This window comes from Geotrypetes seraphini, chromosome 1 (assembly GCF_902459505.1).
Source record: "Geotrypetes seraphini chromosome 1, aGeoSer1.1, whole genome shotgun sequence".
Classification (NCBI taxonomy): domain Eukaryota; kingdom Metazoa; phylum Chordata; class Amphibia; order Gymnophiona; family Dermophiidae; genus Geotrypetes; species Geotrypetes seraphini.
The window spans coordinates 216,792,974-216,810,117 of NC_047084.1; positions in this window are offsets into that span (position 1 = coordinate 216,792,974).

The window sequence follows — 17,144 nt, forward strand, 5'->3', positions numbered from 1 at the left end:
CCATAGTTTTGCTGTATAATTACACTGTGTTTTAAATAGCTGAGCTCTGTTGATTTCTAAAAAATTGATGACTAAGTCATTCTTAAGAAAGACAATTTAAGAGACTGCTATATATATATATTTAAGAGACTCCACACCCTTGTTGCTAAACAAGAAAAGCTACAGGATATCAGTTTATGAGCAATCTAAATCTGCCATTTCCTCAAGGTAATAAGTTTTCTGGATCTCATCCCAGTCCTTGGGAACATCCCATCCAGTCTGGGTCTTAGGTTATCCATAATGAATGTGTGTTAAATACAGCTGCATATGTTGAATTTACTGGATTCCAGCCCTCAAGGACTGGAGTTGCCCATGTCTGATCTAGTACCTTCTCCTCTCTCTGTCCACTTCCATCCAGTGTCTGCTCCCCTCTTTCTCTCCTCCCTGCATCTGCTCCCTTATCTCTCCCATCCGCACTTCCACCCAACATAGGCTCCCTCTCTACCCTCCCCACTACCATCCAATGTCTCTCTCCATTTACCCCTCTTCAATTAGCATCTACCCCTTGTCTCTCACTTCCCCCATTTCCATCAGCATCTGCCCCCTTTTTTTCCCTCCAATCCAATTCCATCCAGTATCCTTCCCCCTTATGTCTCTCTCCCCTTTCCCTACACACCAATTCCATCAGTACCACGCTGTCCCCTTTCTCTCCCTCCACCATCCTTCCATACCAGCAGTCCTGCTCCCTTCTCTCCCTTCATGCAGCAAGGTCCCGCGATGACTGTAGCTGCTGGCTGCCGGTCCACCCCACTCTGACGTAGTTGCTCTGGAGCAAAGTCGGCAGCCATGCTGAGGTACAGGGAGGTCCTGCGATGACTGCGTCTACCGACTCCACCCCCTCTGACATAACTTACTTCTTCCTGAGCAGAGCCAGCAGACGTAGTCATTGCGAGACCTTCCTGCATCTCAGCGCGGCTGCTGATTCTGTTCCAGAGCAAGTACGTCGGAGGGGGTGCACTGGCAGCCGTGGTGAGGTGTAGGTCCTGTTGCATAGTAGGGCAGGACATTCTGGACCTGGACCCGGCTGGTTGTGCACCCCCCCATAGGGTGTGCACCCAGAGCTGTCTGCGCCCCCCCCCCCCCCCCATTGGTACACCACTTGAGCAATATTGCCGAAGGGTTAGAAGGAAAGGTTTGCCTTTTTGTGGATGATTCCAAGATTTGTAACAGAGTGGACATCCCAGAGGGAGTGGAAAACATGAGAAAAGATCTGCAAAAGTTGGAAGGGTGGTCTAATGTCTGGCAACTGAAATTTACTGCAAAGAAGTGCAGAGTGATGCATTTGGGGAGTTGAAATCTGAGGGAGATGTATGTGCCGGGAAGTGAGAGGTTGATATGCACGAATGGGGAGAGGTACCTTGGGGTGATAGTTCCTGAGGATCTGAAGTGATGAAACAGTGTGACAAGGTGGTGGCTGTATCCAGAAGGATGCTAAGCTGTATAGAGAGAGCTATAACCAGCAGAAGATAGGATGTGTTGATGCCCTGTACAGGTCATTATCCCAGGACAAGAAGGCAGCATATTCTTACAGATGGGTAACATCATCCACGGAGCCCTGGTATGGACAGTGCAAAAGTGTATTGTCACATTCACTTTTTTAGAAGTCTCGAAACCGCCTGTACTGCGCATACACCAGTACCTTCCCACCAGATGTCAACTCGTGGGACCATCAGTTCTTACTCTTCCGTGAAGCTAAGAAGTCATGTATTTTTGGACACTCTGTAAGAGCGCTTTTTTCTACCCTTTTTGTGTCTTCCCATCAACATTTTTTCTTGCTTTCTTTGTTTTTTTTCACATATCTTATTTAATCCATACTCTGCTATTGAGATAGACATGTGGGAAGCCACTGCTTGGAAACAGAATACTGGATCCATTGGTCTGACCCAGTATGCCTATTCTTATGTTCTTATGTTCACTTCTATATAATTCTTTCCAATTTTCAATGGGTTTAATTTTTGTAAGGGTCTACAGTGACCTGTTCCTGGCCAGATCTAAGGGCCTTTACTCAATCCTCATCTTTCTTGAACTGTCTGCTGCTTTTGATATTGTTAATCACTGCTTACTCCTTGATATACTGTCCTCACTTGGATTCTACAAATTTATCCTCTCCTGGTTTGTCTCCTACCACTCCCGTCACACTTTTAGGTTAGGGCTTGGAAAAGTGACAGCTGAAGGAAGATATGATTGAAGCCTACAAAATCCTGAGTGGTGTAGAATGGGTACAAGTGGATCAATTTTTTTTTTACTCCATCAAAAATTACAAAGATAGAGGACACTCAATTAAGTTACAGGGAGATACTTTTAAAACCAAAATAGGAAGAAATATTTTTTCACTCAGAAAATAGTTAAGCTCTGGAACACATTGCCAAAAATTATGGTAAGAGTGGTTAATATACACTTAAGCCGATGACATCCTTGTCCTCCTCGAGACCGACTCTAACCTCATCAATCTCTCTGAGAACATCTCTTCATCTATATCAAACCTCCAATCCTGGGCCCTCACCGTACAAATGAAACTAAACAAGACCAAAATTAGATCAGCCCACTTTCTTCTGGCACCACTTTTCAGCTTAAACACTCAAGCAAAATTTTGGGCATCATCATTGATTCTACACTGTCCTTCAATGACCACCTTAACTCCCTAGTAAAAAAATGCTTTTTCAATCTTCACATGTTAAGGAAAGTGAGATCCTGTTTCCATCAACAACACTTTGCTGTCCTCGTTCAATCCATCATTCTTTCCAGACTGGATTACTGTAACTCCATCTACCTAAGCCTAACAAAGAAAAGCCTTCTTAGACTCCAGCGGATTCAGAACACCGCGGCTAAACTAATCTTTGCAAAAAGCAAATTCGACCACGTCTCCCCACTTCTGTCTAAGCTTCACTGGCTCCCAGTAATCCTTAGAGTCCACTACAAATGCGCCTGCCTAACCTTCAAGTCTCTACATGGCATCCTTCCTCCTCTTTTTCCACTATCTTGGAACTCCTCGAATCCCAACACCACCAGATCTACTCAAAAATTCAAACTATCCTTCCCCTCTTTAAAAGGCATATCCCATGCAGGAAAATTAGGGACATCCCTCTTCTTCAGGATCACCGAACTCTGGAACAGCTTTACTATCCCGCTTCGGAGTCTGACCTCCCTCTAACTCTTCCGAAAACATTTAAAAACATGGCTTTTCTCTAAAAATGTAACAATATCTCCCTCTTCGATATACTAAGTCTCTCTAATCTTCTCTGTACCAAGTTCTTCTACTTTTCTTTGGAGTTCCTTTCTATATCAATTCCTGTAAACTGTGCCGAGCTCTACTTCTGTGGAGATGATGCGGTATACAAACTTAAGGTTTAATTTAGTTAGCTGGTTTTAAGAAAGATTTGGACAATTTCCTGAAGGAAGAGTTCATAGTCTGTTATTGAGACAGACATAGGGGAAGCCACTGCTTGCCCTGGATCGGTAGCATGGAATGTTACTACTATTTAGATTTTTGCCAAGTACTAGTGACCTGGATTGTCCACCGTAAAGGTGGCTACTGGGCTAGATGGAACATTGGTCTGACCCAGTAAGGCTTCTTATGTTTTTCCATGAACTATCAAGGCTCAAAGTGAACAAAGCCATGGGACCGGATAAACTACATTCCAGAATGCTTAGGGAGTTGAGAGATGTCCTGGCGGAACTGTTATCTGCGCTCTTCAATCTTTCCCTAAGTACAGGAAGAGTACCATTGGACTGGAAAACAGCTAACGTCATTCCACTCCATAAAAGGGTTGCAGGACGGAGGCTGCAAATTACAGACCGGTAAGTCTCACATCGATAGTGAGTAAACTTATGGAAACATTAATCAAACACAAATTAGATACGATCCTGAACGATGAGAATCTACGAGATCCCTATCAACATGGATTTACAAAGGAAAGGTCCTGCCAATCCAATCTAATCAGTTTCTTTGACTGGGCAACTAAAAAGTTAGATATGGACTTCAGTAAGGCTTTTGATAGGTTATTGAGCAAGATGAGTTTGTTGGGATTAGGAGAAACATTGACTGCATGGGATAAAGACTGGCTCAGAGGTAGACTTCAGAGGGTGGTAGTAAATGGTACTCTCTCTGAAACAGAGACAGAAGGTTCACAACTGATTTGCTCAGACAACGCAGAAGGGGAGCAAGAGATGGATGCCCAAGGAAGCCAGAAGATGAGCTTCCCAGTCTTCTGCACCAGCTGCAACATGTATGACTACCTCCCTTCAGGGATTCGGGCATACATTTGCAGTCGTTGCATGGAGCTGGATAGCCTAAAAAGGAAGGTCCAGCTGCTAGAGGAGACAGTGCTGGGACTAAAAGAACTCCTCACCTTTGAAGAAGAAATCCGCGAACAGGAGAAGCTTCTAGTGGAGTACAGTCCAAACGACGAGGTTAAGAAGCTAGAGAGATACATTGAGGAAGCTCACCAACAGCATGTGGAGAACTGTATCCGAACAACTCAGGAAGAAGGCCTGGATGAAAGAAGAGAAGACAGCCCTGTAAATTCTGGAGGAACGGAAGCAGAGATAAGGTGCGATCGTACACCAGGAGTAAGAGGGAGACTGCATGGGGACGTCCCCCCACCCGAAGAACAGAAAACAACCGAAGGAGTACCGAAGGAGGGAGAAGATTGGTCCTATACCATGGATGTTGACCTACAACCCCCAAGAAACCCCTGAATAAAGAAGATAGGGATCATCGTGGGAGACTCCATCGTACGTCATGTGGACAGCCACACCGCAGGAGGGAGAGAGGATAGAATCGTCACCTGCCTGCCTGGAGCAAGAGTGAAGGATGTGGCCAACAGGATCTCCAGGATCATAGACAGCACTGGGGGGAGAGGACACTGCAGTGCTTATCCACGTGGGAACTAACGATGTGAGCGGACGGAAGTATGACAGGGAAGAGATGAAGGGACAGCTCTGCTCACTCGGAAGAAAATTGAAGATCAGGGAGGTGAAGGTGGCCTTCTCCGAGATCCTCCCGGTACCAAGAGCGGATGCAAAGAGACAAGGTGAACTGCAAGCAATCAACGCCTGGATGAGACGATGGTGCGAAGAGGAAGGCTTTGACTTTGTGCGCAACTGGACGGCGTTCTGAGGAAAAAGCAAGTACTACAGAAAAGACGGACTGCACCTCAACAAGGAAGGAGTAAGAGTACTGGCAAGCAACATGAAGAGGGCCATAGAGAAGGCTTTAAACTAAAGGATAGGGGAAAGCCGACAGTCGACCATCAGTCGATGGCCCAGGCAACTGGATGCCCCGTAGAAGGAATTACGGACAACTACCCAGACATGGGAGAGGTTGACCACAAAGCAAATGAGGAAGACAACACAGCAGCAGAAAAGGATGCCGTGGTAGAAACAGTAGATACTGCTAAGCTTAAAAAGTCCAAGAAGGTAACACAAAGGGAATTCAAATGTATGTATATGAATGCTAGAAGTTTGGGAAACAAATTGGGAGAGTTAGAAGCAATAGCAAAAAACAACGAACTGGAAATTATTGGCATAACAGAAACATGGTGGAATGACGAAAACAAATGGAACACAATACAACAGGGATACAAACTGTACAGAAAAGATAGAGTGGGGCAGAAAGGTGGAGGTATTGCCCTATATGTTCGGGAAGAATTAGAATCCGTGAGAGAGACTATGGCGGAAGAGAAAGAGAAGCTGGAATCCCTCTGGATCAGGATTCCCAGACACAACGATGCTTGCATAAAGATTGGCCTTTACTACCGACCGCGGGCACAGAGGGAGGAGACAGACTTGGAAATGATAGAGGAAATTAAACAAGAATGTAAGACAGGTAATATCATAATCTTGGGGGATTTCAATTTCCCGGGGATAGACTGGGACTTGGGTCCCTCCAACTGTGGCAAGGAGGCAAAGTTCCTGGAAGTGCTAGGGGACTGCTTCCTGGAACAGATGGTAGGAGAGCCGACGAGAGGAAATGTCACCTTGGACCTGGTCCTAAATGGCATTACGGGTCCGGCAAAGGAAGTAGAAGTCACGATCCTGCTGGGGACGAGCGATCACAACATGATCAACTTCATACTTGATGTCGGGAAAGGGAAAGGTACCAAAACCTCAACCACGACTTTAAACTTTAAAAAGGGAAGATACGACAGCATAAGAGCCATGGTGAAAAAACGGATCAAGAAAAGATGGCAAAGTCATAACGGTGGAACAGGCATGGTTCCTACTGAAAAATACTATCACGGAAGCGCAGATGTCCAAAATAAAGAAAACCAAAGGCAAAAGAGAGCCGGCATGGCTTACCAAAGAGGTGAAGGAAGCCATAAATGAAAAGAAGGACTCCTTTAAGACTTGGAAATGCACGAAAACATCTGAAGCTTGGAACAAACATAGAGATGATCAGAAAAAATGTCACAAGGTGGTGAGGGTTGCCAAAAAGGTCTACGAGGAGAAAATAGTGCGAGAGGCCAAAAATTTCAAGCCCTTTTTTAGATACGTAAAAGGGAAAAAACCTGCACGGGAGGCAGTGGGACCGCTGGACGACCTGGGAGGAAAAGGGTGCGTCAAGGATGACAAACAAATTGCAGACAGACTGAATTCCTTCTTTGCGACTGTCTTTACAAAGGAAGACACCACAACAATACCTGACATGACACAGTGAAAGTGTTCAAGGGAGACGTACAGGACAGCCTCACCACAATAGAAGTGGACTTGGACCAGATTTACCACCAGATCGACAAACTTAAAAGTGATAAATCTCCTGGACCGGACGGAATTCATCCGAGAGTCCTAAAAGAACTGAAATTTGAAATCGGAGAACTATTGCAAAAACTTGCCAACCTGTCAATCAAAACAGGACAGATACCGGACGACTGGAAGATAGCAAATGTCACGCCGATATTTAAAAAAGGATCGAGAGGAGTGCCAGGCAACTACAGACCTGTGAGTCTCACGTCTGTCCCTGGAAAGATGGTTGAGGTGCTGATCAAAGATAGCATAGTCCGGCACACACAACCTGATGAGAGCCAGTCAACATGGGTTCAGGAAAGGGAATTCATGTTTGATGAACCTACTTCAATTTTTTGAGACAGTGAACAGATAATTAAATTGATAGTTGAGAACTGGTAGATATTGTATACTTGGACTTTCAGAAAGCGTTCAACAAGGTTCCACATGTAAGACTTCTCAGGAAATTACAAGGCCATGGAATAGAGGCAGATATACTAAGATGGATAGGCAAATGGCTAGAGAACAGAAAACAGAGAGTGGGCATAAATGGGAAGTTCTCAGAATGGAAAAAAGTGACTAGCGGTGTACCCCAGGGCTTTGTACTTGGACCCATCTTATTTCATATTTTCATAAATGACCTGGAAGAAGGAACATCCAGTGAAATCATCAAGTTTGCAGACGACACAAAGCTATGCCGGGCAAACAGATCGCAGAAGGACAGCGAGGAACTCCAGAGCGACTTGAATCAATTGGAGAAGTGGGCAGATAAATGGCAGATGAATTTTAAAGTGGAAAAATGCAAAGTGATGCATTTAGGCAGAAAAAATAAAGATCACAAGTATAGTATGTCAAATGTAACTCTGGGAAAGACCGAACAGGAAAAGGACCTGGGTGTACTGATAGATAGGACCCTGAAACCGTTGGTGCAATGTGTGGCGGCGGCGGCGAAAGCAAACAGAATGCTAGGCATGATAAAGAAGGGAAAGTTATAATACCGCTCTACAGAGCCATGGTCAGACCGCACCTGGAATACTGCGTCCAGCACTGGTCTCCATACCTAAAGAAGGATATAAAACTGCTAGAGAGGGTGCAGAGATGAGCAACAAAGCTAGTGAAAGGTATGGAGAACCTGGACTACGAGGAACGAATTAGGAGACTGGGGTTGTTCTCCCTTCAGAAGAGGAGACTGCGAGGGGATCTGATCGAGACTTTCAAAATACTGAAAGGATTTGACAAAATGGAGCAGGGAAAGCAGTTATTTACAATGTCCGATGTGACACGGACAAGAGGACATAGACTGAAGCTGAGGGGGGACAGGACCAGGACGAATATCAGGAAGTTCTGTTTCACGCAGCGAGTGGTGGACACCTGGAAGGCTCTCCCAGAGGAAGTAATTGCAGAATCCACTGTTCTAGGATTTAAGGGTAAACTAGATGCACATCTCCTTAAGAGTGGCATAGAGTGATACGGGTAAAGGTAAATTAGATGCACATCTCCCTTGAGAAGCATATAGTGATAATGGGGACTAAAACTATGCCAGGGTAGACCTGGCGGGGCCTCCGCATGTGCGGATCACCGGACTTGATGGACCCAGGGTCTGATCCGGAGATGGCAATTCTTATGTTCTTATGGAGTGCCGCAGGGCTCGGTCTTGGGTCCGATCCTATTTAATATCTTCGTAAGGGACCTGGCTCGGAGGCTTCAAGGTAAAATACATTATTTGCCGATGACGCTAAACTATGCAACATAGTGGGCAAAAGCACAGTGCCCGACAGTATGGCACAGGACCTACTCTTACTGGAACATTGGTCCACAACTTGGCAACTAAGTTTTAATGCCAAAAAGTGTAAGGTCTTGCACCTTGGCAGCAGAAATCCATGCAGAACTTACACCCTAAATGGTGAGACTTTAGCAAGAACTGCAGCAGAACGGGACTTAGGAGTGATCATTAGTGAAGATATGAAGACTGCCAATTAAGTGGAGAAAGCTTCATCCAAAGCTAGACAAATGCTGGGTTGTATCCGAAGAAGTTTCGTCAGCCGGAAGCCCAAAGTTGTAATGCCTTTGTACAGGTCCATGGTGAGACCTCATCTTGAATATTGTGTACAATTCTGGAGGCCACATTATCAAAAGGATGTGCTGAGAGTTGAGTTAGTTCAGCGAATGGCCACCAGGATGGTCTCAGGACTCAAGGATCTCCCTTATGAGGAACGTCTGGGTAAGTTGCAGCTATACTCACTCGAGGAACGCAGAGAGAGGGGTGACATGATTGAGAGGTTCAAATATGTTACGGGCCGTATTGAGGTAGAAGATATCTTTTTCCTTAAAGGACCTATGGCAACAAGAGGACATCCGTTGAAAATCAGGGGTGGGTAATTTCATAGCGACTCTAGGAAGTATTTCTTCACCGAAAGGGTGGTTGATCATTGGAATGATCTTCCACTGCAGGTAATTGAGGCCAGCAACGTGCTAGATTTTAAGAAAAAATGGGATAAGCATGTGGGATCACTTCAAGGAAGAACTTAGGGGGGAGGGTCATTAGAGTGGGCAGACTTGTTGGGCCGGTGGCCCTTTTCTGCCATCATATTCTATGTTTCTAGTGGCTCCTCCTCTGCTGTTATCCTACTAACAGTTGGCATCCTAGAACTTCTTCCCTTCTCTCTCTAGACCTCTTCCCTCAGTGCCCTGATCTCCTCCCATGGCTTACAGTATCACCTGTATGCTGATGATTCCGAGATCTACCTCTCTACACCCAAGATTTCACCTGTAATCGAAGAAAAATTCTCACCGTGTTTGGCTGACATTGCTACCTGGATGTCCCATCAGTACCTGAAACTAAACATGTCCAAGACTGAGCTACTCCTCTTTCCTCCTAAACCATCCACTCTGCTCCCTCCATTCTCTGCCTCTGTAAATAATACTGTTTTTGTTCCTGTCTCCTCTGCTTGTAACCTTGGAGTTGTTTCCACTCTGACCTGTCATTTTCTAGACACATCCAACAGACTACCAAAGCCTGTTGCTTCTATTTCTACAACCACCAAAATTTGCCCCTTCTTCTCTGAGCACAGTACTCGGACCGTTGTCCACACCCTCTTAAGCTCATGCTTAGATTACTGCAATGTAAACTAAACTAAACCTTAAGTTTGTATACCACATCATCTCCATAAAGATAGAGCTCGACACGGTTTACAGGTAATTCAATAAATGAGGGAAGGACATAATAAGAAATTAGAGGTTATGAAGAGGATAGCTAGCTTTACATTTTAACTAGATAGCTTTACATTTTGGAGAAAAGCCAGGGTTTTAGATGCTTTCGGAATAATTGGAATGAGCCTAGGTTCCGCAGCGGGGCAGGGAGGTTATTCCAAAGCTCAGTGACTTTGAAGAAAACGGATTACCCAAATATACCTGCATACATGACACGAGGGGAAAGATAGTTTGAGTATGTGGGTGGATATGGTAGTGTCAGGTCTCGAAGAATTCCAGGATAGTAGGATTAGGGGAGGAAGAATGCCATGTAGGATCTTGAAAATTAGGCAGATACATTTAAAGTGAATCCTAGAAATTACCGGAAGCCAGTGAAGTTTTGATAGAAGCGGGGAAACATGATGCACTTCTAACAAGTCTCCTACTGAGAAGCCTCTCCTCCCTTCAATCTGTGCAGAACTATGCTACATGACTTATCTTCTGCCAACCTCGCCACATTCACGCTACCCCTCCCCTCAAATCAGTTCACTGGGTCCTTATCCTTCTTCACATACAGTTCAATCTTCTATTACTAACCTACAAGTGTATGTGTTCTTCAGCCTTTCAGTATCTCTCTCTTGTAACATAGTAACATAGTAGATGACGGCAGATAAAGACCCGAATGGTTCATCCAGTCTGCCCAACCTGATTAAATTTAAATTTATTTATTTTTTTTCTTCTTAGCTATTTCTGGGCAAGAATCCAAAGCTTTACCCGGTACTGTGCTTGGGTTCCAACTGCTGAAATCTCTGTTAAGACTTACTCCAGCCCATCTACACCTTCCCAGCCATTGAAGCCCTCCCCAGCCCATCCTCCACCAAACGGCCATACACAGACACAGACCGTGCAAGTCTGCCCAGTACTGGCCTAGTTCAATATTTAATATTATTTTCTGATTCTAAATCTTCTGTGTTCATCCCACGCTTCTTTGAACTCAGTCACAGTTTTACTCTCCACCACCTCTCTCGGGTGTGCATTCCAGGCATCCACTACCCTCTCCGTAAAGTAGAATTTCCTAACATTGCCCCTGAATCTACCACCCCTCAACCTCAAATTATGTCCTCTGGTTTTACCATTTTCCTTTCTCTGGAAAAGATTTTGTTCTATGTTAATACCCTTCAAGTATTTGAACATCTGAATCATATCTCCCCTGTCTCTCCTTTCCTCTAGGGCAGGGGTGCCCACACTTTTTGGGCTTGCGAGCTACTTTTAAAATGACCAAGTCAAAATGATCTACCAACAATAAAATTTTAAAAAAACACAACGCACACTGTACGCATAGAAAATGTTAATTATCATTCCTATTCCATGGTTTTTCAAAGAGGTCAAAGCAGATGACTCTATGCACTATCACCTCAGTAACAACCATACAAAAATAGACAAATATACCCCCCTCCCTTTTTACTAAACCACGATAGCAGTTTTTAGAGCGCAGGGAGCTGCGCTGAATGCCCAGCGCTGCTCTCGACGCTCTTAGGCTCCCTGCGCTAAAAAACTCTATTGCGGTTTAGTAAAAGGGGACCTTAGTGTAAAATATAGACAGCAGATATAAATTCAGACACATTTTGATCACTAAATTTAAAATAAAATCATTTTTCCTACCTTGTCTGGTGATTTCATGAGTCTCTGGTTGCACTTTCTTCTTCTGACTGTGCATCCAATCTTTCTTCCCTTCTTTTAGCCTGTATGCTTCCTCTCCTCCAGACCTCGTTCCCTCCCCCAACTTTTCCTTCCTCTCTCCCTGCCCTTTCTTTCTCTCTGCCTGCCCTTTTTCTTTCTTTCTCCCTGCCCTCCCCCAAGCCACTGCCATCGGGGACCAGGACCCAAACCGCCACCAATAACAGGCCCGAAAGCGACGACGCCCCAAGTGCTCCCTGCTTCGCCGACCAGCATTCCTCTCCCCGATGTCAATTCTGCCGTCAGGGAGAGGAAGGCTGATTGGCCCAAGATCGCGATCGACCTATTGGGGGAAATGCTGCCGGGTCCTGCCTTCGCGGAAACAGAAAGTCGGCAGGACCCAGCAGCAAGAAGAGCAAATGCTTCACTAACCTGTCTCCCGCCTTAGCCCATAGTGAACGCTTGCTTCAGGGCTCTCAACATGTGCGTGCCGGCTTCCCTTCTCTCCCCCCCCGGACATAACTTCCGGTTTCGGAGGGAAGAGAAGGGAAGCATGCACACGTTAGAGCCACGGAGCATAAGTTCGCTACGGGCTGAAATCTCCAAGCCGGGTTTTTTTTTTGTTTTTTTTTAATGTTCAGCAGCGGCGGCAGCAGCAGATGACAGCTGGGCGGATCGCCCAGCTAAAAGGCCCTAGAGAGAACACTGGAGAGGAAGGCTGATAGCTCGGTAGATCAGGACGGCTACACGAGTCTATCACGGAGCCTGGGATGGGCTCCGCGATCGACTCGTGTTGCCTTCCTGAGCTACTGGTCGATCACGATCGACGTGTTGGGCACCCCTGCTCTAGGGTATACATATTCAGGGCTTCCAGTCTCTCCTCATACGTCTTCTGGCGCAAGCCTCCTATCATTTTTGTCACCCTCCTCTGGATCGCCTCAAGTCTTCTTACGTCTTTTGCCAGATACGGTCTCCAAAACTGAACACAATACTCCAAGTGGGGCCTTACCAATGACCTGTACAGGGGCATCAACACCTTCTTCCTTCTACTGACTACGCCTCTCTTTATACAGCCTAGCATCCTTCTGGCAGCAGCCACTGCCTTGTCACACTGTTTTTTCGCCTTTAGATCTTCGGACATTATAACCCCAAGGTCCCTCTCTCCTCCCAGCATATACGGTTCCTTCCTATTATTAATCCCCAAATGCATTATTCTGCATTTCTTTGCATTGAATTTTAGTTGCCAGGCATTAGACCATTCCTTTAACTTTTGCAGATCCTTTTTCATATTTTCCACTCCCTCTTCGGTGTCTACTCTGTTACAAATCTTGGTATCATCTGCAAAAAGGCACACTTTTACTTCTAACCCTTCAGCAATGTCACTCACAAACATATTGAACAGGATTGGTCCCAGCACCGAACCCTGAGGAACTCCACTAGTCACCTTTCCTTCCTTCGAGCGACTTCCATTAACCACCACCCTCTGGTGTCTGTCCGACAGCCAGTTTCTGGCCCAGTTCACCACTTTGGGTCCTAACTTCAGCCCTTCAAGTTTGTTTAACAGCCTCCTATGAGGAACTGTATCAAAGGCTTTGCTGAAATCCAAGTAAATTACATCTAGCATATGTCCTCGATCCAGCTCTCTGGTCACCCAATCAAAAAATTCAATCAGGTTCGTTTGGCACGATTTACCTTTTTGTAAAGCCATGTTGCCTCGGATCCTGTAACCCATTAGATTCAAGGAAGTACACTATCCTTTATTTCAGCAACACTTCCATTATTTTTCCAACAACTGAAGTGAGGCTCACCAGCCTGTAGTTTCCTGCTTCATCCCTGTGACCACTTTTATGAATAGGGACCACATCCGCTCTCCTCCAATCCCCAGGAATCACTCCCGTCTCCAGAGATTTGTTGAACAAGTCTTTAATAGGACTCGCCAGAACCTCTCTGAGCTCCCTTAGTATCCTGGGATAGATCCCATCTGGTCCCATCGCTTTGTCCACCTTCAGTTTTTCAAGTTGCTCATAAACACCCTCCTCCGTGAACGGTGCAGAATCTACTCCATTTTCTCGTGTAACTTTGCCAGACAATCTCGGTCCTTCTCTAGGATTTTCTTCTGTGAACACAGAACAGAAGTATTTGTTTAGCACATTTGCTTTCTCTTCATCACTCTCCACATATTGGTTCCCAGCATCTTTTAGCCTAGCAATTCCATTTATATGGCTCCCTGAGAACTCTGTTCCTCAAATAAGTTGCTCTTTAACTGTACCCTTCTCCTCCACTGCCAATTCTAGACTTTGTTCCTTTTATCTCGCCGCCCTGTATGCCTGGAATAAACTACCTGAGTCCATTTGGCAAGCCCCTTCCCTTATCAAAAGTAGGTTGAAAACTTCAACTCATAACCCTACTCCCCTCTGCTCAACACCCTAGCCAGCAGTTTAACCATTCCCTCTAACTGTAAGCCTTACTCTGGCATCCTGTGTCTGTTTTGATTGTTTAGATCAGTGTTCTTCAACCACCAGTCCGTGGACCGGTGCCGGTCCACAGAAATGTCCTGCTGGTCCACAGGGCCGGCACATGCATCAGGCCCAAAACAGTGTTCTTCAACAGCCGGTCCACGGTGTGCTCAGTGCAGCGTTATCTTCGAGCCAGCTCCCTCTTCCTCACTGATTCAGTGCACAAAGCCATGAGCAGCGGCTCCTACGTGCGTCCTGCGCCTGAACCGGAAGTTTCTCTCTGATGTCGCAACGTCAGAGGGAAGGCTTCCAGATGAGGTGTGGGGTGTGCAAGGAGTCGCTGCCTGCAGCTTTGTGCACTGCATCAGTAAGGAAAAGGGAGCCGGCCTGAAGATAACACCGGGGCGGTATAAAATGGCCAGGCGGGAGCAGACCAGAAGGTAAGGCATAGCATAGAACAGTGGTCTCAAACTCAAACCCTTTGTAGGGCCACATTTTGGATTTGTAGGTACTTGGAGGGCCGCAGAAAGAATAGTTAATTTCTTCTTATTAAAGAAATGACAATTTTGCATGAGGTAAAACTCTTTATAGTTTATAAATCTTTCCTTTTGGCTAAGTTTTAATAATAATATTGTAATTTGTAGGTAAAGAGACATATGATCAAAACGGTTTTATTTTACTTTTGTGATTATGATAAATATACCGAGGGCCTCAAAATAGGACCTGGCGGGCCGCATGTGGCCCCCGGGCCGCGAGTTTGAGACCACTGGCATAGAGGGAGGGAGACAACAAAGTTAGGGGGGGAATAATTTTATTTTTGAATTTAGTGACTGAAATATGTCAATTTTGAGAATTTACATCTGCTGTCAGTGTGCTTTGTGTAGTTTAATTTTGTAGTTAACCATTATGTGTTGTTAATAAGATTATATAGTGTTACAATTAGTACTATTATGGGGCAGGGTCTGGGGTGGAGATTCGGTAGAGATGGACAGGGTCTAGCTCACGTCTTAGCCCAATGTTCTTCAACCGCCGGTCCGCAGACCGATGCCGGTCCACAAAATAATTTTTTTATTTCTACCAGTCCATAGGTGTAAAAAGGTTGAAGAATACTGGTCTAGATTGTAAGCTCATTTGAGCAGGGACTCTCTCCTTCATGATTCTGTACAGCACTGTGCACATCTGCTCTAGAAATAATTAATAGTAGTAGTTTCAAACTGTACAGTGTTTGTACAAAACAAGTGCTGATACCTATTGATGATATTGGTGGTTTTCATAACATGTGCTTTATGCTCCATCTGGTGGCTACATTTGTTCATTCTTCTGACATATACAGTATACACATACATTTTATAAAATGTATGTATGTTTTATTATTTACTAGCTGAAGCCCCGGCGTTGCACGGGTATTTAATTATAGCAATAACACAGTAAATGGATTTAAAAAAAAGATACTTTATAGTGGTGAATGAAATTATTTTTTTACAGCTTTATAAAAAGTACAATATTCAAATTATAAAGTGAAATATTTGACAAAATGAATAAAATACAACTAACACAAAACTTGATTATAAACAACATTTTTAGTTTCACCTCCAGGAGCAAGAACATATAAATTCTTGGGTGAACCCACCCTTGAGCAAGCAACATAGAGTTGTCCATGGGAAAAACAGGGGGATCTTAAATCCACTCCACAGTATGTAATAGTCTGTCCTTGTGATTTGTTGATTGTGATAGAGAATGCAAGGCTCACTGGAATTTGCAATCTCTTAAACTGAAAAGGAAGATCTGTTGGAATAAGTGGTATCCGCGGGATAAATACGGTTTCACCTTGTCCCTTTCCGGTTAAGATAGTTGCTTCAATTACATTGGCCAGTAACCTGTTTACACAAAGCCTGGTGCATAGCAAAGTTTTGGTGGGTCAAGGTTGCGAAGTAAAATAACTGGAGATCCCACTTTAAGTAAAAGACGATGTGGTGGTAATCCAGCAGGATCAAGTGAGTTTAGGAATTCTGTTGGGAAATTGATGACCTCATCAGCATCTACTACTGTATCAATAGACTTGTATTCTACATACAAACACTATATGTATGGTGTCCGTGGTAGAATAGAAACGATGTCCCTAGTGGTTATAGTGTCATAGAAAGTGTTTTATAGTTGGAATTACTGTGAGAATGGCAGCTTTTTACATTTGTACCATTGACATGAATGGGTGAAATCTGATTTTATGTTTGTAGCTCCGCCCACGTGAGCAGGTGGGCCGCGAGACCCCCCAGAACATATCACCCCAGGTAGTTGGAATTACTGTGAGAATGGCAGTTTTTAACATTTTTTCCATTGACATGAATGGGTGAAATCTGATTTTATGTTTGTAGCTCCGCCCACGTGTGCAGGTGGGTCGCGAGACCCCCCAGAACATATCACCCCAGGTAGTGAGGGATCAGCATACCAAGTTTCGTTCTAATTGGTCAAGCCGTTTTTGAATTACTGTAAGAATGGCAGCTTTTTACATTTTTTCCATTGACATGAATGGGTGAAATCTGATGTTATGTTTGTAGCTCCGCCCACGTGTGCAGGTGGGCCGCGAGACCCCCAGAACATATCACCCCAGGTAGTTGGAATTACTGTGAGAATGGCAGCTTTTTACAATTTTTCCTTTGACATGAATGGGTGAAATCTGATTTTCTGTTTGTAGCTCCGCCCACGTGTGCAGGTGGGCCGCGAGACCCCCAGAACATATCACCCCAGGTAGTGAGGGATCGGCATACCAAGTTTCGTTCAACGCGGTCAAGCCGGTTTTGAATTACTGTGAGAATGGCAGTTTTTAACAATTTTTCCATTGACATGAATGGGTGAAATCTGATGTTCTGTTTGTAGCTCCACCCACGTGTGCAGGAGGGCCGCGAGACCCCCAGAACATATCACCCCAGGTAGTGAGGGATCTGCATACCAAGTTTCGTTCAAATCGGTCAAGCCGTTTTTGCGTGATCGTGGCACATACACACACACATACATACCTCCGATTTTATATATATAGATAGAGGAAAGCCTCTATGAGATCCA